General features: G+C 37.0%; 1 protein-coding gene across 7 annotated transcripts in view; it reads right to left on the reverse strand.

The window, feature by feature from the left end:
- Window positions 1–25,479, reverse strand: part of NTNG1 (netrin G1) — a 433,521-nt gene that overhangs the window by 394,602 nt on the left and 13,440 nt on the right. The gene's annotated exons all lie outside the window — the stretch shown is intronic.

The following is a 25,479-nucleotide window of genomic DNA, read 5'->3' on the forward strand; positions in this document are numbered from 1 at the left end:
TAGAAAAAATTGAGAAAAATCAAATCACAACGATCATCATTATCCTGCTTTTTTAAACAAAGAATATCTCATACATACTGGTCAAATATGAAAAAAGAAAAGATACCTTCAAACATAGACTATTCGTTTGTGTAATCCATACAAAACATTCACAACTCATCTCAATAAATATGTGTGTTGGTGTATGTACACATACATGTGTCTGTGGACATGTGTTTGTGTGTATATGCGTGGAGAGAGAGAGAAACATGTGACAGTGTGATATGGTAGATAAAGAGCAAACCTTAGAGCCAGGAAGACCTGGGTTTAAGTCCCTTCTCCACCACATACCAACTATACAGGTATGTATCTACACCACCAAAATTTAATCTATCAGGGGAGGCCAGGTGGCTCAGCAAGTAAGAGCACCGGCTCCAGTGTCGGGATGACCTGGGGATTGAATCCAGGCTCAGACACTTAGCACCACACCCAGAAATAACTGGCCATTTAACCTTGAGCAAGTTACTTAACCCCGATTGCTTAAAAAAAAAATTTTACTCTATCAACTATGGGGGGAGAGTACATCAGCAAATAGCAATTCCAACCAGGATGATAAATAATAACTACTCCATGTGCCTTGACACCACCAAGGTTAGCTGCAACAGCCTACCAGGAGACCTGAAATGCTAATGATTTGGGGTCTTAGAGATACTACCAATTGGTCAGAACCTCAGCTAATGTGTAACTGCTCCAAAAATACTTAGGAGTGTGGAAGGAGGTTTAAGGCTGGTGTTAGTACAATGAGTAGTGCTCCTTAAAGTTATGGCACCATGAAAATATAATAGGTACTAGAATATTTCAGAAATACCAATATTCCACCCATTGGGGATATTTCAATGCAGATAGGACTGAACGACACAAATGTACATGAAATGGATTGAAGATATGAACGCATTAATTATATGCCAGTATTATAGCATAATGAAATGAGAAGCAAATCATACTAGTTATAGTCAAGAGTTCCATACTGTTCTTAGTGGTATACTCAATCAGTCAACAAGCATTTATTAATCACTTACCACATGCCAGTTGCTGTGCTAAGCAATGAGGATCGAAAGAAGGGCAAAAATATAGTTTCTGCCTTCAGTGAGCTCACTTTCTATTAAGGGAGATAACATATGCAACTATATAAATACAAGACATCTGAGACAGTAATACCATATGTAAGTACAGTGGGGGAAAGCATAATAGGCCTTTTGCAGAAGGTAGGGTTTAAGCTGAGGGAAGCAAGGGAATCCAGAAGGCAGAGGAGAGGAAGAAAATGATTCCAGGCATGGAGGAAAGTTTGTGAAACACTAGATTTTTGGGAGTGGGTATGAGAGGTGGAAGATAGAGCATCTTTATGTTGACAGGACAGTAAGAAGATCTGTCTCTCAATTGTAGAGTTTGTGGAATATCATAAAGTGCAAGCAGACTGAAAAAACAGGAAGGTGCCTGGGGATGAAAGGTTTTAAATGCCAAACAACATTCTATACTTGATCCTGGAGGTAAGATGGAATCACTAGAGGTTACTGAATAAGGGAAAGACAATTTGTCCTTTAGGAAGGGCACATTAATAGGTGAATGAAGGATGGACTGGGGTGGAGAGAGACTTGAGATGGGGAAACCAACCAGAAAGCTATTCCAATAGTCTAGGCATAAAATGAAGAAAGTCTCAACCAGTGTGCTGGCTCTGTGAGCAGAGAGAGGGAGTCAAGTACGAAAGACATATGTTGTGAAAATAAAAATGACAAGAGATTTGAGATATATGAGTGTTAGAACTGTCGGGAGTGATGCTGAGGTTGGAACCCTTAGAGACTGAGAAGATGGTGGTGATCTCAAAAGGAGCAGGAAAATGTGGAAGGAAAGAAAATTTAGAAAGATGAAATTGTTGAGACATGTTGAATTTGACGGTTTTTGACATTCAGTTTGAGAGAAGGAAGAGGAATAATCCTGTATTAATTTCCTACTATGAGCCAGGAACTATGATAAACACAAATATTATCTCATTTGGTCTTCATAGCAACACTGTGATGTAAGTGCTAGGATTATCCTCATTTTACAGTTAAGGATGCCAAGGCAGGCAGAAGCTAAGTGACTTGCCTAGGGTCACATAGCTAGTAAGAGGTTAGATTTGAACTCAATTCTTCTTAAGTCCAAACCCAAAGCTCTATCCACTGTACCATTTAGTTACAGTGATATGAAGTTTTAAAATAAATGCAAGTCCCAAACTGTAGGAAGTAACTTCATCTCTAAACACAGATTATTGTAAATAATAGCAGAAATCATGGAGTAACCAAAATCTGAAGAAAAAGGTGGAGAACCCTCAGACAAGGAAAATCCTCATTTAACACAAACTCTAGAAATTCTACACAAAGGTACAATAGATTACTAAAATAATGCTTAAGTTTCCAATGATTTTGAAAAGGAAATCAGAATATTCATGCTAGAATTTTTTTTCATTTTAATAGCACAAATTCAAGTAGTAGACCATCAACACCAAAATAGGATAATTTATAGAAGTTAGTATTTGATATAACCATCATGAATCAATTCTCCCATAATAATTGACAGAAAATGTAAAAAAAAAAACATTATGGGAACTAAACACAACAATATATGTGGGGGGCAATCATTACAGTAAAAACCTAGGGAAAAAGGTACAGCTATCAAGGTAAACATATATCCCCTGAGAATGTGTCGTGAACAACCATGGCAAAAGCTAGTGAGAGAGCAAGTTGAAGACTGGAAAAAAGACATTAGCTGATGACATTAATATCTAGCTGATTCACAGTAGAAAACTTGAAACACAATATCAATCCCATTAAAGCCAACACAAAAGATCATCTGATCAATGCAGTAGTTATTGAATAAATTGCCATAAAAGCATCATAACATGTATATTGCATTTAGTTATTATTTTGAGCCTTTGACTCAGTTCCACACTCATGGTTTATTCATGGATTTACTGAAAATATGCAAAATAATAATAGCAAGATTGCTAGAACAATTATGTCCATATAAATAATTAGCTATATGTAAAGCCACACCACCAACACAATAATATAAAAAATTATTAAAACCTGCCATCATAAAAGGAAAAAGTTTAAGTCCCTTATGGTTCTGCCTAGCCTTGAACCCATTATTCTATCTCCACAAAAGAACTGAGTATGACTTCAAAGCTAAAGAAGGAATGGAATCAAAACATTTTATGTCACTTGATGTGCATCGATGACATCAAGAACCTCTAAAAACAAAAATAAACACTAAACATCTGCTCCATCTCATGGAATCACTGTCCAAAGATATTCAAAATCATTTGGATTAGACAAGCATAAATATATTAATATACACCTGAAAAAGAAACTGTATATTTTGAGCTTGAATCTGAGGATTATGTTCAACAAATTGATGAATGTGATACCTTGAAGTATATTGAGAATAAAGATTTCAAGTTTCAGAAGGCTATGACTGAACACTCACCAGTGTCCTGAACTCAAAACACAATGGGAAGAACATATTTAAAGCATTTATTACCGAAGCAATACCTGCCTTAATATACATTTTTGGAACTCTCAAGTGGGTTAAAACAAATTTAGAAATAATCTCATAAAATCCTTATAGTATTAATTTTTAAAAGTGAAAAACACCAAGATAGCTAAGAAAGATTAAGACTTACCAAAAAGAAGGAAGAGAAGTGATAGACATTATTAACACATGAGATAAGTTGATAAAAAAAAGATTTACAAAATTACTTCTGGAATAAATTGACATCATTCCACAGAGCAGCAATAGTCAATTAAGGCTAACAGTAGTTGAATGCAATCAAAAGTAACTGTCCTTCATATGAAACCTGTGAAACAGCTCAAATAGTCACTTAAAATCAAGACACCACATGGGTAACACCCAAAATATGTGAACAGAGAAGCATCAAACACCTAAGTTTATGCACATTTGCTTGTGGAAACAGAAATTTTTATGATAGTAATACAGGACCAGAGCCCAGGAAGCAAAAATTAACCCCTCCCCCCAAAACAGCTATTCTGAAGGAGTCTGAACTTAGTGATTAAGGGAAAACATACAAAGCAACAGAAGAAACTCTGTAATACATCACTTCAGGCTATGAAAATGTATTACCTATTAAATACCATTTTGCATGTTTTGGTGGCTATACTATACATAAAGATTTGTAGTTTATGGTTTATAGTATGGCAATTAGTTATCTTTAACTCCATGAAAGCTATTACTCTTGAAATTAATCGATCAACCACATTGGGGGAAATGGAATAAAGTACATCAGCATATAAGAATGCTAACCAGGATGATGTATAATAGCTACCAAAAAAAATTTCCTCTTGAAATATCTTTTATGGACTTATAGATGACCAATCATAATACAAATATAGCCCCCAAAATATCCTAGAGAAGTCAGCCAATAAGCTATATTGGAACCAAACCGTATCACCAACCCAACTGTGGCCCACATTGATCCATAAAAACTTAAGAACACTTTAACAGATGTTCCTATACCAAACATTCATAATACCCAAGACACATAGAATAAAAGTCTTTCAAAATTTAGAGACTAAGGAAACAAAATCACAATCATGTAGTAATAGTTCAAAGTAGATATATTCTTTGTTGTCCACTCTGCTCCTGTAGTAGTACCAAGGAGTTCAGGGAAACTACAGAAAATGAGTTTATATTATAATACTTTTATTTTCTTTAACCAAAAAGCATTTAGTTTTTTCACTATTACAAATGCGTAATAGTGTGTAGAACATTAAATAGAAAAAAATAATAGCAAGATAATGACTAGTCCCATGAAACTCATTGAAAAAGATGAAAAAAAGATTGATGATGATAGCTGATATTTATGTAGTTCTTTTAAAATTTCAAAAGTATTATACAAAATAATTATAGCTGACATTTGCTTAAAAGTTCACAAAACTCATTCAATCTCACTTGATCCTCATAGCAAACCTATGAGTAGGTGCTAAAGGCATATTTGATTAATGTGTAGTTGAATTTTTCTGGGAAAGGAAGTCAAACTCATTTTTCAACTCTACTTCCTTTAGACTTCAAATTATAATTTTTTCTAAGAAATCTGAATTACTAATCCACTCTGAAGAACTTCATAAAAATTGGCACCATCGGTGGCAGCTAGGTGGGTAAAATTTGAATGGACATTGAAGCAGGCCTCCCTCTCCCAACCGAAAAAAAAAAACAAAACAAAACCCAACATATCCTCCATTTTTCTGTCATTCTTTCCTATTTATCTTGAATGTTCCAAAAGCCACATTAAAAAATGAACAAATCTCATGAAAGAATTCACACCTTAAGCATTAATGAATGTACAGTGTCAGGGAGTGTTTTTGTGTATGATTTTTATTTATTTTTTTTTTTTTGCAGTTTCTTCCATTGCTGGGATGGAGGTAGGGAGGTAGAGAGAGTCAAGAATGAAGTGCTAACATTTTACAGTTCTTCCTCCTCTGGTACACTGGATTGGAAAAGTTTGTGAAATGAATTCTTGAAGTGACAAGGGGAGCATAGAAGACAAACTTTCCTTCATTTATAATTTTTCCTCAGTCCAGTCCTATCAAAGTTAGCATTGCATCTGTGCATGTATAAATCAGTTTTTCTTGAATTTGTACACACAAGCATATGCACACACACACACACACACACACACACACACACACAAACACACGAACTTGAACCCAGACACCACCACCACTACCACCATCAAGACTTCAATAACACTGACATGACAGATCCATAATCAGAAAGTAGATATCTCACCATAGTTGAGAAGTTCTAATCATAGATTCATGGGATCAAAGAATCTTAGAATTGGAAGGGATTTAAGAGATCATCTAATATAATCTCTATCTTGCAGAAAAATTCCTCTCTGACATTTCTTAGAAGTGATGATCCTCCCTTCAACTGAAGACCTCTACTGATGATGGGGAAACCACTAACTCCCAAAACAGTCTATTCAACTTTTCCAAGGCTATAATTGTTAGGAATCTCTTGTGGTAAATATATGGGAAGACAGCAGCAAGAGTCACACAGGATGGACAGCTATTGATGGGTTCTGATCTGTCTGCTTAACTGAAGGGAATAGCAACATAGATGAAATCATAGACCTATCCGAGTGAAGATGGAGCCAAAATCTTCATCTCTAAAATGCCTTTTTACTCATCATTTCTTGTTTTGTTCACGGGTGCTAAAGAAGAAAAAATTTAATAACCTTCCATATGTGAGCTGTGGTCATTCAGAAAGTGTGCCACAATGACATCTTGGAAAAATAACTTGGAAAGACAATGAAAGGGCTAAAATTGACAGCAGATTGTAAATGAAGCAAAGGATCTAGTTTGTCATCAAGGAGTAGAAAAATTCCCATCAATGAGCCAGGTAGATCTTGCTAGCCGAGAGTATGGTGTATGATGATAAAGAATCACTGAACTCTACAATAAGCAAGGACCTCAGAGGGGAACCAGGCTCACCTGAAAAGGCATTACCTCAAAAGTCAAGCTGTCAATCACAAAACACCCAAGTGGACCCAGAACAGATAATAATGCAATTGGAAAATATTTTACAAAATAAATAAAAATACATGAAAGAAATATAGATATTATAATAATCCATTTTAAAACTAAGTCAATATGCAGTCCACAGGGATCCTTATTTATGGTTTAATGGTCCCCATTTCTATTTGAGTTTGACACCACTGCTCTAAAGCATCTTTGGCAAGTGTTTACTCAGTCTTAATTTCAAGATCTCCTTTGAAAGAGAACCCATTACCTTCCAAATAATCCCATTCCACTGTAGGACAATTTCAATTTGCAAAAAGGTTTTTTTTATCCTTAAACTTTCCTAACTTTCTTAGAATATCTTAAATTGGCCTCTCTGAACCTTCCATTCACCAGTACACGTCAGCTCCATACACTATCCTCTGGGATAACATATGCCCTTTGAGAGCAAGGACAGTTACAATTTTACTGTTTATATCTTTCATGAGTAGCACAATATCTTATACATAATAGCTGCTTAATACATATTTGTTGAATTGTCCCCACTTCCTTTCTGTAGGGCCAAACAGGGAAATCCTATTCCTTTTTCCACTTGGCAGCATTGCAAATATTTTAAAGGCAGACATTGCCACCCAAACGGTATTCGCTTTTCCAATTTATATGTCCTTACATGTCCCTCAACTACTCCCCGAAAGATGTTTATTCTACCTCTGCTTAATTCCTTTCAGTAATGAGGAACTTATTCCTTGCCACAGTCTAGGTAGATAACCAGGCTTATAGTCAGAAGAGCTGGTTTAAAGTCCTGGTTCTGACACTTAGTAACTGTGTACCTTTGGGAAAGCACCACGTCTTTTTAGGACTCCATTTTTTTAATCTGCAAAAGGACTGGATAGGACTAAATAGTCCCTAGTATTCTGTGATCCTGTAATGTTTCAGGATGATCTGTCCCAATATGCAATGTTTTTAGTGGGACATTTTTTTTCTTATGTTGAATTAAAATTTTCCTCCCTTTATCTTCCTCCTATTATTTCTACTTCTGCTTTCTGGAGTCACACAGAACAATTTTAAATTTCAGTTAAATATGTGAAGCATAAAGTTCTAGACAAATGACTGGAATTTGAATAGAGAGGTATGACATAGACAACTATGTGTAAATCAAATTGTTTTCAAGGGATTGGTTGATTTCTTCTTCTGAAAAGTAAGGAACTGTGGTATAATAGCCCAAAGAAGAAAAGACTTTAGAGGTATATGATATGAAAACTATCTTAAAGCATTCTAAAGGAACATTATGTGATTCAGGGATTAGATTTCTTCTCATTGGTCTCAGAGGGCAGAAGTAGGTCTAAGAGGCAGAAATTTTGGAGAGGCAAATATAAACTTGATGTATGAAAAAATGTCCTAACAATTAGAATTTATCCAAGAGTATAATGGACTGTTGTAGAGGGGGAGGGGTGTCTTACTTATTTGATGCCATCAAAGAGTGGATGACCACTTGTTAAATATATTGTAATGGGATTCTTTGCAGGGATAGTTGAGGTTAGAGGGATTTTAATATCCCTTCTAACTCTGATATTCTGTGAAATCAGGATGAGAATACAATTTGGTGCCCCAAAGAAGCAGATTGGGACCTGGATAGCTTTGGTAAATTATGGACTTCTAGTTGTTTAGGTTTTCAGATTATATTCAGCCTTATATTATAATTATATTCAGCCTTAATAAGTGGTATTGATAATTTGCATAAATGTCATCCAGTAAAATGACTAGAAAATATTCAGTCATTTTAGGACATTTCTGTAGGTTGTAATATAGTATGGTTTTCCTCAAGCATTTCCATATAGATCCTAGACCACAAATTTAGAACTAGACATGTCTTTAGATGAGACCAAATCTCTTGTTTTTCAGATGAAATTTCTGTTGATGAATTATACAGAAATAAAATGTCTTGCACAAAGTTATCCACATAGGACCTGGGTTCAGCAGAGCCAAGGAGCTAAATGTTCCGGGTTTGGGGGAGGGAAGACAAGCAGAGAGGATAAGGATGAACAAAACAGGGGAGAGAAATCATGCATGAGAGTTATCTTGGGTGCCGTCAAGATTACATGCTGTACTTGTTCTTTTGGCCGTCCACATGGTGCTTTTCAAAAAAATGAGTCATTCTTCTTAGGTGTTTGCTGTTTGGTTTCTCTTTCAGTCATTTGTAAATGTCACCCAGAATCAGCCTGGCTCCTGTTTTTCACAGGAGACCAGAGATCCTTATGAGCAGGTGTAGACAGTAAAAAGCAAACTGAGGACTTAAAATGATGATTCCTGACAGTTTTTGCCCAGGGAAAAATGTAAAACATGCCAGAATGTTAAAGAGACACAGGATTTACATATGAGAAAAAAACATGCTTCTCCTTGTAGAAGTGTGGTGTTTACTGGATGAATTCTTCCTTAGCGATAAACATATACTCTAGGTTATAAACCGGCACCGACTGGCAGCTCAAGAATTCAGCTTTTCCTTCCCCCCTTGAAATTAACTGAGAAATAAGAGCTTAGGTTTTCCTTTCTTAAAATGATACTGAAATAAGATGAAAACTTTACCCACAATTAGTCCTTCTGTTTGATTGCTGGCTTTCAGAAAATGAAAAAGAGAAAGAAAAGCCAGCATGATGACATTTGAAAATTATCTTGCATTCCAGATTGTATCCATATCAACAACCTTACATTTCTACATTAATGCTGCCATTAGTTATACTTTGAAGTTACATAGCCCTTTTCCTCTGGAGATCTCCAAGTACTTTACAATTTTCCATTTGTCATCCTTATAATACTCCTTTGACACTGTGGGGCCCAAAGACTCACAGATCTAATTAGATTTCAGTGACAGCCTTTTAACACACCTAATGCCATCCAGAAGGATGAAACAACACCCATGACTCTGGCATTCATTTTTTCCAAAACTAACTTAGCTACCACACTCTGCAAGATGGTAAAGGAAATAAGGAGCTATGCTTTGGAGCACTTCCTAAAGAGGGAAGGAATAGACTAGAAAACTCTAGGGCAGCATATTTATATCTTTCTAAAACGGGCCAAGAAAATCAACTTGAACCTATGGAATTTTAGTACTGGCAGATCATCTATTCCAACCCCCTCCTTTTATAGATGAGAAAACTACACCCCAGAGGGAGGGAGTGATTTGTTCCATCACACAGCTAGTTAGTGGCTGATCTGGGAGTAGAAACCAGGGTCCTTTATTCTAGACCTTTGCTCTTTCCCAGTCTCCTAACAGATACCCAGAGGAGCAAATATCTTCTTTCCTTGTGTTCATGTAAAAATTTGATGGTATTTTAAAAATCTATAGAGTTTTTTTTGGTTTTGGTTTTGCTTTCTCTGATCAGAACAATATTCTGTAAGAGTTTTCTGTTTTCTAAGTGCTAGGGAGATACATTTCTGTTTTGTCATAGCATTGATTATAAAGTCATGTGGTACAGTAGGTAGAGCCTTGGATCTGGGAATAGAGGGCTTGTCTTCAAATCCCAGTTGAGTTGCTTACTACTTAAGTCTGACTTGGGTACTTCAGCTCACTGGGGCTTCATTTCCCAATGACTAAAATTATGGAGTCGCATGAAATTACTTCTGAGATCCTTTCAAGTGTAAGATCAGTGGTCCCGTGATTACAGAATTACAGGATTTAGCAGTCAATGAGAGCTTAGAGATCTTATTTAAAATGGACATAGTATTCCTTCTTTCACTCATTTTATGGAATAGGAAATTGAGGCCCTGAAGGAGATTGAATGGTTTGCTCTAGGACACACAGGCAATAAGTGGCATAGCTATTATTTGAACTCAGTTCTTCTAACTTCAGATCAAATACTCTGTTCTCAAGAACATGTTGTCATCTATAGTATAACATTCCCAAATAAATCTTAAGTTTTTTTTTTTTGGAGGGAGGAAGGTAGGGCAATTGGAGTTAAGTGACTTGCCCAAGGTCACACAGCTAGTAAGTGTCAAGTGTCTGGGGCCAGATTTGAACTCAGGTCCTCCTGACTCCAGGATTGGTGCTCTATTTACAGCACCACCTAGCTGCCCCTTAAGTCCTAAATCTTGAAAAGATTCTAGTGTATGAATAACCAAAGCACTGATTAATGCCAACCGACTAAGTAAGAAATTTTACCTTTTCAATGATGGGCATACCTGTTTTGAAAAGGTGTTTGTGTATTAAAAGAAAGGCTCTAGGAGTCAGGATCTTCAGGGCATGAGTATATTGGAATTCTGTCAGAAAATTTTACTCTGAACTTTTGTCTGGCTATACTGAGTAAAAATTTATAAATAAATAAATGAATAATGGAATTTTAAAGGACTTACAATCATGTCACCTACAATACGCAATGATGACAGCCTACCTGGAATTGCAGTGAAATCTCATATCAACCACATTAGAAAAGGAGGGAAAATTGTGATGGCAGACAGTGTTACAGGAAAACAAGAGACCTCTGAAGCTGAGGCCCCAGAGGTGTGTGGTTAAATTGCCTGTATATCAAAGCTCAGTTTGATCCTTTCACTACAACCCCTTTTGTGAGCAGAACTACTTGGGTTCACACTTCTTTTTTTTTTTTGGGGGGGGGGGGCAAGGTTAAATGACTTACCCAAGGTTACATAGCTAGTTGTGTCAAGTGTCTGAGGCTGGATTTGAACTAAGGTCCTCCAGACTTCAGGGCCAGTGATCTATTCACTGCTGCCCCCTGGGTTCACACTTCTAATTACTCCAACCACTTACTCTAGCACTTAACTATATACCTTCTTGGAATGTTCTAGGCATCCTGGGCTTAAGTGTTGCAGCCTCAACCAGACTATAAGCTTTTTAAGAGGAAGGAATCCATTTTTTACCTCTATTCCTCAGAGGACTTAACACTGTACCTTAGTCATAGGAATTATACCAGTAGAATATAAGCTCTTTGAAGGCAGAATCAATTTCATTTTTGTTCTTATAGCCTCAGGATGTAAGCAGAGTGCCAGGTATATAATACATATTCAATCAATCCATGTGGAATTGGATTGAATGATGACAATAGTAGTGATAATTTATTAACATCAGCTCTGCCTTACAGCCTTAGAGGCAACTAGGTGATAGAGCTGTTCAAGCGGTGACCTGGGGTCAGGAAGACTTGAGTTCAAATTATGTCTCAAATACTAACTAGCTGTGTGACCCTGGGAAAATCATTTAACCTCTGCCTTCCTGAGTTTCCTCATCGATAAAAATGAAGATAATAATTACACCTACTTCTCAGAGTTATTATAAGGATCAAATGAGATAATATTTGTGAAGTGCTTTGTATATCTTAAAAGTACTTTATAAATGCTAGTTATCATTACTATTATTATTGCTAAATTTTTACAGTGCTGAGGGGAAAAGTGCTTTCACTTCCATTATCCCATTTGATGCTCAAAACAATGCGGACTAGCTCTAACTGCTAGTCAACTATGTTTCTATTTTGTCATCCCTATTTTACACATAAAGAAACTAAGGTTGGGACAGCTAGGTGGCACAGTGAATAGAGCACTGGCCCTGGAGTCAGGAGGACCTGAGCTCAAATCTGGGCTCAGATACTTAACACAAAACCTGGTCTGGTGACCTTGGGCAAGTCACTTAACCTCAATTGCCCTGCCTTCCCCCCTCCAAAAAAAAAAAGAGAAGAAAGACACTAAGATCAGAACAGGTCAAATGATTTTCCAAAGGTAATATACCTAGTCATTCAATAAAAACATACTGAGTTCAATTGCATTATCATCTTTTAAGTATGGCAGTTATAGATCTTCCCCTATTTCTACCCCTGTGCCATGAATATAAGGACTCCAGAAGAGGGAATTGCTTAGCAATGCACCAGCTTCTATGGTGCAATTTGGAGTTGTAGAGAGCTGCCTGGGCTTCTAAGGGAGTCACTGGTTTGTCCAGTCATATAGCCATCATGTGCCATATGCAGAATTTGAACTCAGTTCTTCCTGCCACCCACACCAGTTTCCTGCTGCTTCTTATGTTGTCATCAATATCATCCTGAAGAAATAAGTTGCAATGATCCCTAGTTTGGGGGGTTTTTTTTAAAGTAATTTTAGGGAGTTTCTATCAGTTTTTTTTAGTCAGGAAATTTCAGATAAGTGGGATTTCAGATCTCTGGTTCACTCCATCTAAACTACTAGTTTGTCTAAAAATACTTTAATCATGCTTTTTGAAAGAATAATTTCTGAATCATAGATGAGAAGTAATTTGAAGGATTTGAAGTGAGAGGCTGTACTATACAGGCTATACCATACAAGGAAGGTCCATTGGGGAAATTCATAGATCCTTAGCTGACAAATTAGTTGATAATAAAGCAACCAAAATAAAAAGGTTTTGAAGGAAAGCTGTGGATGCTTAGGACACATCTCTAAACTTCAAAAAATTATATAATAGCAATCAACCAGCCAATTACCCCCAGAATATCCCCTTGTTGACATTATGAAGAGGTGGGATGCTAAGGTTAACCGGGCCCTTAGCCCGATCCCACATAGCATTTCTTACCTTCTAAAAATGGTGGCAAGACAATAGAGGGAAAGGGCTGGAGCAGCAGGAGAGAGGGTGTTTTTATTTTTTCCTTGATTGAAGTAAAAGAAACACACAGCTCTCTGAGGAGACAGGCAGAGATATAGGCAGGGGCAAATTGATAAAGAGTTATGAACCAAAAGACAACATTTTATGATGCCTCATTTTATTTGATCTGGAGGGCAATGGAGAGCAAAAGGAGGTTTTTGAGGAGATAACATGATCAAAGTGTCTGGTGACAGAGGATTGTGGCAGCAAGACTTAGTATGGATCTGTCCATTGCTCTTTCCCATCAGCTAAACTTCCTTCTTCCCTTGGTGCTGACACATTGAGTCTATGTGAATACTTTGTTAATAACATGGCCTTTGATGGAATTTGTTTTTAAACAAATATTTATTTGTTCACATGTTTTTTTTGTTTTCAGAAGGAGTTATTATGTTGTTTTTTAGACATTCCTAATACCTTTGTTAAAACAGTGAGCCATTATAATCTCAATGCAAATGCCACAGCATCCGTGGGAGATTATTTTAATACTGTTTTATTCTGAATACATTTCATTTACTTTTAAGCCACCATTGTAAAGTTATTTGGGTGATAGCTACATGGCTCAAAGCCAGAAGCTCACAAGGCAGTGGTCTGATAGGTCTCCGAAGCAAAATCAGAGAAGGCGAGGACAATTCACAGACTTGTGAACAGAGAGCTTTTAGAGACTCACTCCAAGCTGCTAGTTGAGAAGCGTTTCGATTTAGATTAGTGTTGAAGCTGGCAGGCAAATAAAGGGTACACATGCTCTCAGCTGGGCACCCAAGCACCAGGAGGTCTGGGACTTTGGCAGTGAAGATAATAGAGTATTTTTCTATTTCGATTTCCAAAGAGCAACATCATCACCCACCTTACCTTCACTTTACTCACTCTCTTTTCTAAAAGCATCATTTGATTTTTTTTCTTTTCTTTCCTTTTCTTTCTTCTTTCATTCATTCATTCTCTTTTTCTTTCTTCCTTCTTTCCTTTTTCTTCCTTCATTTTTCTTTCTTCCTCTCTTCTTTCCTTTCTTTCTCTTCCTTTATTCTTTTCCCTTTCTCTTTTCTTTTTCTCTTTTTTCCTTTCTCTTTTTTCTCTTTCTCTCTTCCTTCTTTCTTTTTCTCTTCCTTCATTTTTCTTTCTCCTTTTCCTTCTTTTTTTCTTTCCCTCCTCCTCCCTTTCTTCCTTTCTCTTCCTTTATTCTTTTCTCTCTATTTTTCTTTCTCTCTTCTTCCTTTTCTCTTTTTCTTTTTTCACTTTCTCTTTTCCTTCCTTCTTTCCTTTTTCTTTTCCCTCATTTTTCTTTCCTTTTCTTTCTTTTTTCTTTTCTTCTTTCTTCCTTCCTTCCTTTCCTTCTTTTTTATTTTTTCCTTCCTTCCTTCCTTCCTTTTATTTTTGTATGATTATATTAAGAGTGACCAAGAAGTAGAAAACCTAAGCTCTTCATAGAGTAATGAAAATACAACTAGACCTGGAAATAGGAAATCTGGGTTCAAATACTAGGGCCACCCTAGGTAATTCACACAATTTGTCTGAGATTCAGTTTCCTTAGTTTCTCAATCTTTAAAATGGGGATAATAATACTTTCAGGAAAGAAAGTATGGTATATAGGATATGGAGCTGGCACCAGATCTAGATTCAATCAGGCCTCTATAATCCATGTGGATTGGTGATCCTGGGCAAATCAGTTGACCACTCAGTGCCCCAGGAAACTCTAAAAGACTAAAAAGTGCAAAGTAGTCACTCATCTGTATTAGTAGAGGGAGTTTATTCCTTCTTTTTTGCTTTTTGGAGGGCAGTTGGGGTTAAGTGACTTGCCCAAGGTCACACAGCTAGTTTTTGTGTTAAGTGTCTGAGGCCGGATTTACTCAGGTCCTCCTGACTCCAGGGCCAGTGCTCTACTCACTGTGCCTCCTAGCCTCCCTGAGTTTATTCCTTAATCCATTAAAATCACAAGTTTGATTTTTAAAAATGTTTCTCCTACCTATTAGTTATGAATCTTGAAATACAACATAAGTGTAAATTGTTATTATTGCTGCTTTTTCTATTCGCTAGAATATATTCATAGAAAAGGCAACAGAGTATACAGAAAGAGGGTTGGATTTGGAGCCAGAGGATGTAGCATCAAATCACAGCATTGGCATTTACAACCTGTGTGCCCTTGGCAAGTCACATCCCCTCATGGAGCCTCAGTTTCCTCTGCAAAATGAGAGGGTTTCACTAGATGTTCCTTAAGCTATTTTTCAGCTCCAAAATCTGTGATAGATGTTCCTCAGCTAAAGTTTTAATTGTTAATTGTATCCTGCCCATTCTTTCTAAAATCCTTAAGTCATGTTACTCATTATTTATAGCTTTTTATCTATGGTACCATTACTTTTATGATATATGAGGTAATATGTATACAGCATCTTGCAGAGTAAGCAGGGTATCATCAAGTTGAAAAGCACTGTCAGGCCATTATTACAGACCAATGGCAATGGCTATCATATTCACATGTGTATACATAAATATTTCTGTACTCAGAAGTCAAAAGAGTAGAACTATTTGATATTATAAAAGAACTAATGAAAAAAAAAAACCATTAACTCACTATATTTCTAAAAATGTGTTCTTTGGACTTTACCTTGAGCCAGAAATGAAGTAAAGAATCTTTAGTCAAAATTTCAGCATTCTGAGGCTTTTATCATTACCTAGTCATCAAAGCACATTTTAAAACTACAAAAAAAAAAAGAATTCTAGATCAGTATATTGGGGGGGGGGCTGTGAATTGAATAGATAATTCTGTGTAAACCGTTTTTATTAACAGAAAATCATGTAAATTTTTACTAACATAAAAAAATTTAAAACACCACACTATTTTGCTCAATACTTCTCCCACAAGAATGATTTTGTTAACCAGTCCACAGTTGCTGACTTCATATTTTGGCTTTTAGGCAGTAAGTAAATGGATGTTCTTTGCTCTCTGATTTCCATTGATATGAATGTTATAATGGAAAACAAAAAAAGAATATGAAATACCACAGATGATTGTATTGCTTATCCTCCAATGAAGGCATCCATCATATAAGTGCATATCCCAAAGATCTATATTCTGCTTATAGAATCAAATTTCTTATGGCCATTTTTAACTGAAAAAAAAAGTCAAATTTTCAAAAGAATGAAATCATATTATTGCATTTTGTAATGGGTAGCTAGGTGGCATAGTGGATAGAGTTCCAAGCCAAGAGTCAGGAAGATTCATCTTCTTAAGTTCAAATTTGGCCTCAAACACTTACCAGCTATGTGACCCTGAACAAATTACTAGACACATCTGTAAAATGATCTGGAGAAGGAAATGGAAAACCACTCTTTCCCAGGAAAATCCTAAATGGGGTCAGAAAGAGTCAGACATGATTTCATAATTCTAAAAAGAAGAACCAAATGTATGACTTAAGTTCTTCTCTAAGGCCCGGGAACCATATTATTATAGCCTTTAAGCTAGTAAGAATCTTACAGGTCTCCTAATACAGTGGTCTTCACTTTACATATTAGGCAACTGAGGCCCAGACAGGTTAATTAGTTTTCTAAAGGTGACACAGATAGTAAGTGGTAAAGCTGTGAATTGATCAAGGGTCTCCTGACTCCAAGTTCATTGCTTTTTCCAATGTCCAAGTGATAAGCATATACTATCAAAGAATGAGATTAAAATTTAAAAGTCACAGTTTTTAAGTAACTATGGATAAAAAATTAAAAAAAAAACATTTATGAAGTGACTACTTTTTGCAGGTAATTGTCATGGGCACTGAAGGTGAACATAAAAAAGTGTCCCTTCCTGCAAGGAGCTTACTATCTTCTACTAAGAAGGAAACATTCTGAGTGAAGATAAGGAAATAAAATGTGATTTCAGGATGAGAAGGAATCTAAGAACCAGGGAAACAGGGAAAGCTTTACAAAGGAAAAGACAGGTTAGCTGAGCTTTGGAAGAAGCTACGGATTCTAAGGAGGTTGGGAACAGGGAGCAGGAGAAAGAAATAAATTCCAGGGATAGAGGAGAGCCTGAGTAAAAGCCTGGAGATGGGAGATAAAGCCTTGAGTTTGGGGAACAGGCTAGTTTGACTCCATCACAGACTAGAAGGGGAGTAGGATAGGGACAGGGTCTGTGATTTCATTGATCTAGATTTAGAGATTATCTATCTATATTCTTAGATTAGCTAAAATTAGCATTTTAAGGAGTTGACTAGAGCACTTAGAGGTTGAAAGATTTCCTCAGAAACACATAGTCCGAATGTGTCAGAGACAACAGCAACATGGAATAATGCTATATAAAATAGAATTCTGTCATATAAATTTTAATTACCTAGATTTCCAAAACTAGTCCCATCAGCATGTAGTCTGGGCTTTGGCAGCATAATGCACACACATATGCACTCACTCACACACACACACAACTTTTCCTTGATATAAATGCATTTGGTACTGCTACTCCCTCCTCAATGATGCTTTTAAAATTTTTCCCCAACTAATCCCCATGGAATGAGTACCCGACATGTACTTCCTTCCCTGGTGGTTTCTAAAAGCAGACAGTCACTGCCCCCACTGAGGAGAATTGACATGAACAGTCCTCCTACAAAATTAGCCCTGAGCCCTCAGAACCTAAAGTAGCCTTAACCTTGGAATGTTATTATGAAAAACATGGCAGCTTCTTGTGACTCATTATTGCCATAACTGGGTCACTGTCCTCTTTGGAGGGTAAGAAAATGTCTACAAACAAAGACAGCAAGGTGGTAGAGTGACAAGAGAGCTGTATAGGAGTTAGGAAGAACTGAAATCAAATCTTGCCTCATTTGCCAGCTGTGTGATTTTGGGCAAGTCCCTTAATCTTTTAGCCACAATTTCCTTCTCTGCAAAAATGGGGATAATAATAGCCCCTACCTCACAAGGCTATTCTGAGGATCCAATGAGATAACCTATGTAAATCACTTTGCAAACCTCAAAGCATCATATAAAACTTAGTTGTCATGAATTGATACACAGAGAAATAAATCACTGTAACTTAAAGGAGTCTTAGAGATCATCTAATATGAACTCCTCATTTTACAGAGGAGGAAACTAATGTTCTCAGGGGTGAAAAGTCTCCCCCCACCATGTTCATTTATCTAATAAACAACAACGGATAATCTGGAGCCTGTTCCTCTTTTGTCCCAGACCACCACTCCTTCATCTGCCTGTCAGATCAACAGACTATCTTAATTTTCATTAATTTCTTCTAATGGAGGACTAGCAAATGCATAGAATCTGCTAATGGACTGAATGAACTTTTCAGAAATATAAGATTGATCAGTTTTCAAGTTGCTAAGTAGGTTTCATCTTCTAACTTTTATCTTTGTATTTTGTGAAATCTTCCTTTGCACAAGTCAGATACAGGATAATTATTACAATATTCCACAAACTAATCAGATGTTCAAAAACCAAGCAGTTTCTGTGGAGTTATATTTGATTATCCATTTTCTCATTTCAGTAAAGGACAGAACAATACAGGAAAGAAACTTAAAATGGTGCCTTCAATGCTTTTCTTTAAAAAACTGATTAGACAAAATTTACGAATACGGTTTTTTTTATTTATTTGTTTTGAGTGTGGGTTTCCTTGTCTTGCCCAGATTTCAAATGCAGGGGCCACTCATGGGCTAATCTCACAAGTGATTGGCACAGGGGCTTTGACTTTCTCTGTTTCCAACACGGACCCTTACACCCCTCCTTGGTTGCATCCTGGTAGCACTTGTTCTCAAGAGCTTGCCATATTGGTGTCAAACAGTGGAATCAACCAGCTTTAGCCCACTGTAACAAAACTCCCAGACTCAAATGATCCACCAATCTCAACCTTCCTCAGCAGCAAGGATTACAGAGCATACATTACCATATCCAGCACACGAATACTGATAATTGCTGGAACTTTCAAAAACTCTCAAGAAAGGCATTTTCCTTGGGTGAAAAGAAATGCCCAGTTTAATACAGCATTTAATATTTTAGAAGCCAGTCTTAAAGTAGGTCAAAGAATGAAGCCAATTCTGGGTTTGCCCACAACCCACATCTTTAATTTTCACAGGAGGGAAGCTATGAGAATCTGTATATTACCAGCAAGCTGGAAAGAACCTTGCAAGCAGCCAGATTCCAGTATGCTTTCTTTCATTTTGACTACTGTGAAGTGACTTTGATCATTTTCTTCCCCTTTCATAAGAAAAGAAACTCTGAAGTACAAAATGGTTCATAGAAGACCAGTCTATTCATTGGTGTAGAGAATGAGGACCAACTGAGATTTTATGTCAGTCACTGTTAAAGGGAGAAGCATTCCTGTATGCAATGTTTTTGTTTCTTATTTTTTATTCCAAGACTAGCATTAGTACCTTTAAGAGATCAACAGTGAGCTTTTGAAAAATAACAGCTTTTTTTCGCAACTTCACTGCCCAAGGAGCAACTGAGTTCACAGAAGAGGGCAGTTAGGTGACTTTATCCCATGTAGCTGATATCATTATTACTCTGTCACCAAATGCAGCAGTCACTGCCAAGGACATGGAAAAGTTAACAGAATCTCCCCGAGGAAAGAAGGACTCTCCTCTAGGGAAGGAACATCCATATTTTCTTTGATTAACTGACAAAGTGACATATGCAAATCTTCCATGTAGAGTATTATTATTATTTTTAAAACATAACAAACTTCAAGAAAAAAATGTTAGAACCAGGGCAATCAACAAAAGAGAGTTAAATAACTAATGCTTTTTCTAGAGCAAAGCTTGCAATTAGAGACAAAGGAGAAGAAAATCACTGGTGCCCATCTTCAGGGAGAAAGCTCAGAAGATTCATTTTGTTTCCTTCTGTCTCGTTGTGATATGCTTGATTTTCCTAAATATTTCAGGATGACCAAATCAAGACAACAATCCATGCAGTATGCCCAAGGGCAGTAGTTTTAACCATGAAGTAAACAACCTCTAAGGCCCCCCCCAGCTACAAAGCTATGATCTGGGATTGATGATACTTTAGACAAGTCATTTATACATTCATCATAAAAACAGATCAAGGAAGTTGTAAACGTAGAGGAGAAATAGAGAAATTTGGGGGTATAGGTTGAATTAGCAAATAAGTAACAAGTATTTACTGCACCTAGCACGTGTCTGGCTATTGTAGGGTAGAAAAAAAATTATAAATTTAATGACAGATAAGGGCAGCTAGGTGGTACAGGGGATAGTGCACCATGCTAGGAGTCAGAAGATCTGAGTTAAATCCAGCCTGACACTTACTAGCTCCATGACCCTAAGTAAATCACTTAACCCCTATTTGCCACAGTGGCTTATATGGAAAATGAGGACACACTGAAGAAAGAAATGACAGATCACTTCTATATCTTTGCCAAGAAAATTTCATGGACAAAATCTATGGGGTCATATAAAATCAGACATGAATGAACAACAACAGAGAAACTTTGTGGTCCTCTGGTCCAGCTGCTTAGTTTTATGGTTAAGGAAAATGAGTTCCTGAAAAGATAACTGACTTGCCTATGGTAATAAGTGAGAAGATCCAGATTTGAACCCAGATCCTGTAACTCCAAACCAAGTTATGTTTGCACTATACCACATATAGAAGGCACAGCCCCACAGGAGTTTAAAACAGCTGAGAGAGAAGACATAATACATACATAAAACTTTGGGTTAAAAATGAATTTCCTATACAGACAATCTATCAGGAATCTATGATTAAGGAAAACAGTACCTGAAGCAACCAGTACCTAAATTAGCAGACTAAATAACTCAGCCATGGACATACATCTACTTAGTACTGGAGCTAGTGTTTGAACATATATCTCACTACACCATACCACCTCTATCAACAAACTGATATAATAAAGTGACAAATATTGCTACAATTAGAAAATAAAAAAGCATATACTAGGGTTCGTTGCATAGCATAGATGTACAGAAGAGATAAGTACAGAATTAGAAAAGCAAGAGACAGATCCTCATGGGCTGATTTGTCAGAGAAGTGCACTTGGCCAAGGCTTTGAAGGCATGGTTAGACATAAATAAAAAAGAAAGGAAGAAGGGCAGCTAGGTGGCACAGTGAATAGAGCACCGGCCCTGGAGTGAGGATGACCTGAGTTCCAATCTGGCCTTAGACACTTGACACAAAAACTAGCTGTGTGACCTTGGGCAAGTCACTTAACTCCAAATTGCCCTCTAAAAAGCAAAAAAACTCCAACAACAACAAAGGAAGAGAAAGGCATTCAGAGCGGTATCAGGAAAAGGCACAGAGATGGGCTGAATGAAATGGAAGGTTTGTATTAGGAAGTAAAGCAAAATAAAGTCACACAGTTGCACTGGACACTTTAGTGGAGGTCACTTAGAATTCAGATGGAGATATTTAGATCATGCAGTCAGAGCCATAAGTAGGGTAGGGCAACCATCACTTTACTCCCTGTCACTGAAATTTTAGAGGGTCCTGATTTCACTTGCATTCCTTCTGCAGCATAGAAATAATTAAGCTCACTACCTAGTTAATAAAAATACTTGGTTAAAATAGGCAGCTTCTGCTCCGGCTGCATAGCAGATACAATGCTACTCCCCCTTACTCCCCAGAATCCTTAGCTGGGGCCTTCTTGCACGTACCACACCACTTGCCTCTACTGAATTGCTTTGAACGCTAACATTACTAGTTATAGCCTTCTTTGGATTCAGTACATCAGACTCCTCGTAGGCTCTTGAGCAGGGAGATGACAAGAGAAAGTGGTGGTTTAGTAAAAATTAATCTGCTTTGTATTTAGAGGAGAAATGTACTTTGGATTTGAATTCTACTTTCAAATATTTGTACCATGGCAAGGAAGGAAATTTTTCTTTAAAAAAAAAAAAGCCAATATGTAAGTAATCCTAATGAAGGATTGGAAGAGGGGAAAAAATGGAAATTGACAGATGTTTTAACACCACTGTTCTGGTATAGTGAAGGGCAAATCAAATGAAAGAAATCTTGTCCCTAACATTAAAAGTTTTCCTCATTTTTTGTAAAGACAGCACATATGAATAGGGTCTATTTTTATGCAATTATGGTGTCTCCTGACAATTCCCTTTCATATGCAGTTTTAGGAGAACTGTTAGTGATACCTTTTCAATGAGAATGCTAATTTCTCAGAGGCAAGCAAATAGCCACCAGATGGCAACCTGAGCTGATCTCAAAACCATCAATTTCAAGCAGAAATTCTATAGCCTATATTATACTCAGTCCCTCAAGTCACCCAATTCCTCTGAAAATAAAAAAGTCTAATGGTTTCTTCTCTGCCTCTACTCTGCTGAAGGTTTTACAAGTTCCATTTTAACAAAGGAAAATATGCTTAACATCTAATATTTACAACAAATGAAAATAACCAAGTTTTCCACCTCCTCCCTCCCCTTTAACGGCAATTGATCTAGAAATGTCATAGGAATAATCCTTAATAGCACTATTAGGGTTGATGGTTATGCTTGTCGAATATGCATGAATACATTAGTATACTTCCTCAAGAAAATTCATTTTTGTTTCAAATTGTGACTGAATTATTTTAAAAAAATAGTCTCCCTTTTAATTATTTCCACAAACATTGTAACAGTCTTGCTAACTACCCCACAGAGTACTTTATTTTTGCTCTTTTTTAGTCATATGAGCCTACTTGTAATTAAAGGCACACGGCATTAATGATGCTCAAAATCTCAAAGGGAAACATTTAATGTCCACCTCATAATATTATGCCAGAATTATGTGCACAGAAGACTTTTTAATAATCTTTGTTTCCTAATTCCATTTTGATTGGCGGTGAAATCCACAGCAACACTCAAGGGCTCACATTTCAACTGCCATCAGCACTTCAGATCCATAAATTGTACAAATGCACCGACTTTTCTCATCTGTGGGCTTCTTTTCAAAGCTTCTGTTTAACTTCTCCAGAAAATTAGCTGCAGGCTGGAGATAATTGTGGATAATTTTACCATTTTTAAGCCACTGGGGCGTTGCATTGAGATGTGACAGAGAAGTTTGTCTAAACACAAAGAGGAAATCGCCAGCTTTCCATTGTCATCTCAGATCCCAGGGAAGGTTCATAATATGATAGCATCGTGTATGCAAATTGAAGTTGTCCACACTAAAATGATCTTGAATTTTCTGACACAGCCAGCTCTCTTACCTGGTGTTCTTAATTGGCTAGGATGACCGATAGGACCTTCATTAACACTCAGTATCATGCTGGAATTATTATGCTGTGATGCTCTACTTAGAATTATAGATTTGGAGCTAAAAGAGACCTTAGAATTCAACTAGTCCAGGAAATTGAGGCCCATAAAAGTGAAATGATTTGTCCAAGGTCATAGCATTAATAAATAGCAAAAGCAGAATGTGGGACATGACTCCAAATTTAGCATACTTTCCACAAGTTGTCATCACACCATATAACCCTCAATATAACATTCATACTCAGACAATAGTCTTTTGTATACAACTTGAACTGGTTAAGGGATGTGCAAAGTTCAAAAGAAATGTGTCGGGGCATCTAGGTGGGACAGTGGGTAGAGCACTGACCCAAGAGTAAGGAGGACCTGAGTTCAAATTTGACCTCAAAAAATAGCTCTGTGACCTTGGGCAAGTCACTTAACCCAGATTGCCTCAAAAATAAATATAAAAAGAAGCATAAATTTCTCAGTATACTCAACATTACTATGGCACCTTTTTTTTTCTTATTTCCTGGTAATTTAAGAATAAATAGGACAGTTCTCTAGAATACATTGTGCCAAAGATTACTGAGTAGTAGAATCTCAGAGTTGGGTGATAGGGGCATTAGGGGGTATGGGTGGGAAAGAATATCTTAAAGAAAACCACTCTAACCCAGTGCCCCTCATACGACGAGTCAGAGGCATTAACAAGACTAGAAATCAAGTCAGTCCACTCTTGGTACTGTAGGTGTTCCATGCTGGTTTACAGTTATCCCTTACACGTCACGACCTCCCCCATCAAGGTCTCAATATATCATCAATCAATGCAAGAAATTAAATGGGAAATTGGGGGTAGTTTTGCAAAAGTTACAGACAGCATGTGAAGGCCAAGAGATGACACAGAGCCTATGACCAAATACTTAACCCAAATTTGACATTAAGGTACCGTAAATACCCAATAAAAGAAAAAGAAAAACATTCATATTTCTTCTCTGGTATGAAAGGAAGGACAAAAATTTTATTTAGATATTCTAGATTGTGGGGCCATACCCCTAACTCCCTCAATATGAAAGAGATAACTGTATTTCTGATCTAGAGGTGAACAGTGAAACTCACCTTCTTATATTAAATGAGCTCGATTTTTAAATGGTTCACCAAGGGTAATACTGCTTTTGTTTAATTGATAGGCATGTTGTTATGAGAAATAACAGGATCATAGATTTAGGAATGGAGGAGACCTTAGATACCATCTAATCCAACCCCCTCCCCACTTTATAGATGAGGTTTATCAAGACTCAGAGCCAAAGTAATTTGCTTAAGGTCACACAGGACTCGATTTGAGCCTAGGGGCCCTATGGCTCCAAATTCAGCATCCTTTCCAGTGACCCATGATGCCTTATTTTCTTTATTTGTGTTCATTTCTAAAGTAAATGCAGTTTTCATTCAAAATGACTGAAACCACTGTGCTCTAGAGTATCAACGGAAACAAAAGAGACACGTACAGCAGATAATAGAGACAAAGCTTATTTTCCCAGCATCCTACAGACTCTGAGGGGCAAAAGCAACAACTGAAAAATGGTGTTTTAATATTTTCTGAGTCTAGTTTTTAGTTTGGGGATGTTGGATCTCAACAGTAGTGTGCTATGTACAGGTCGACTCATTATTCAGATAAGTCTAGGATGTGCTGTTTATGCAACTCCACACTGAGCTAAACAAGACCATTTACCAGTAGGCTCTGGTCTTCCTTTCTCAGCATGCCCCCTCAGTTCTTGGACTCCCTATTGTTGCTGCTAACAAGGGTGTTACCAATTGGATAAGTGGTCTCTGAAACTACTTTGCAGCAAAAAATAAAATAAAATTTACATACGGGGGCTAAATGCACAATTGTGGGTATGGCAGCTACACTGATATAATAGGCCATAATGACTCTCAGGGAACAGTTATGGATGAGCATGTCAGAGAGAAGAGAAGTGAGGAGCCTGAGTAAGTCATAACACAAATGACTTTACTGACTTCCATAAATCCTGAGGCTAAGAAGCACCTAAGCAGGCCTGAGCTGGCAGAGTCCTGAGACAGCTTTACGGTCTTGTATCAGGAATCCTTATGCTGGAGAGTTTTATGGAAAAGCCAAAATTGCAGAGGAGCAATT

This window comes from Petaurus breviceps, unplaced genomic scaffold (assembly GCF_028583685.1).
Source record: "Petaurus breviceps papuanus isolate PSGF00001 unplaced genomic scaffold, PetGlider_PUasm1.0 186, whole genome shotgun sequence".
Classification (NCBI taxonomy): domain Eukaryota; kingdom Metazoa; phylum Chordata; class Mammalia; order Diprotodontia; family Petauridae; genus Petaurus; species Petaurus breviceps.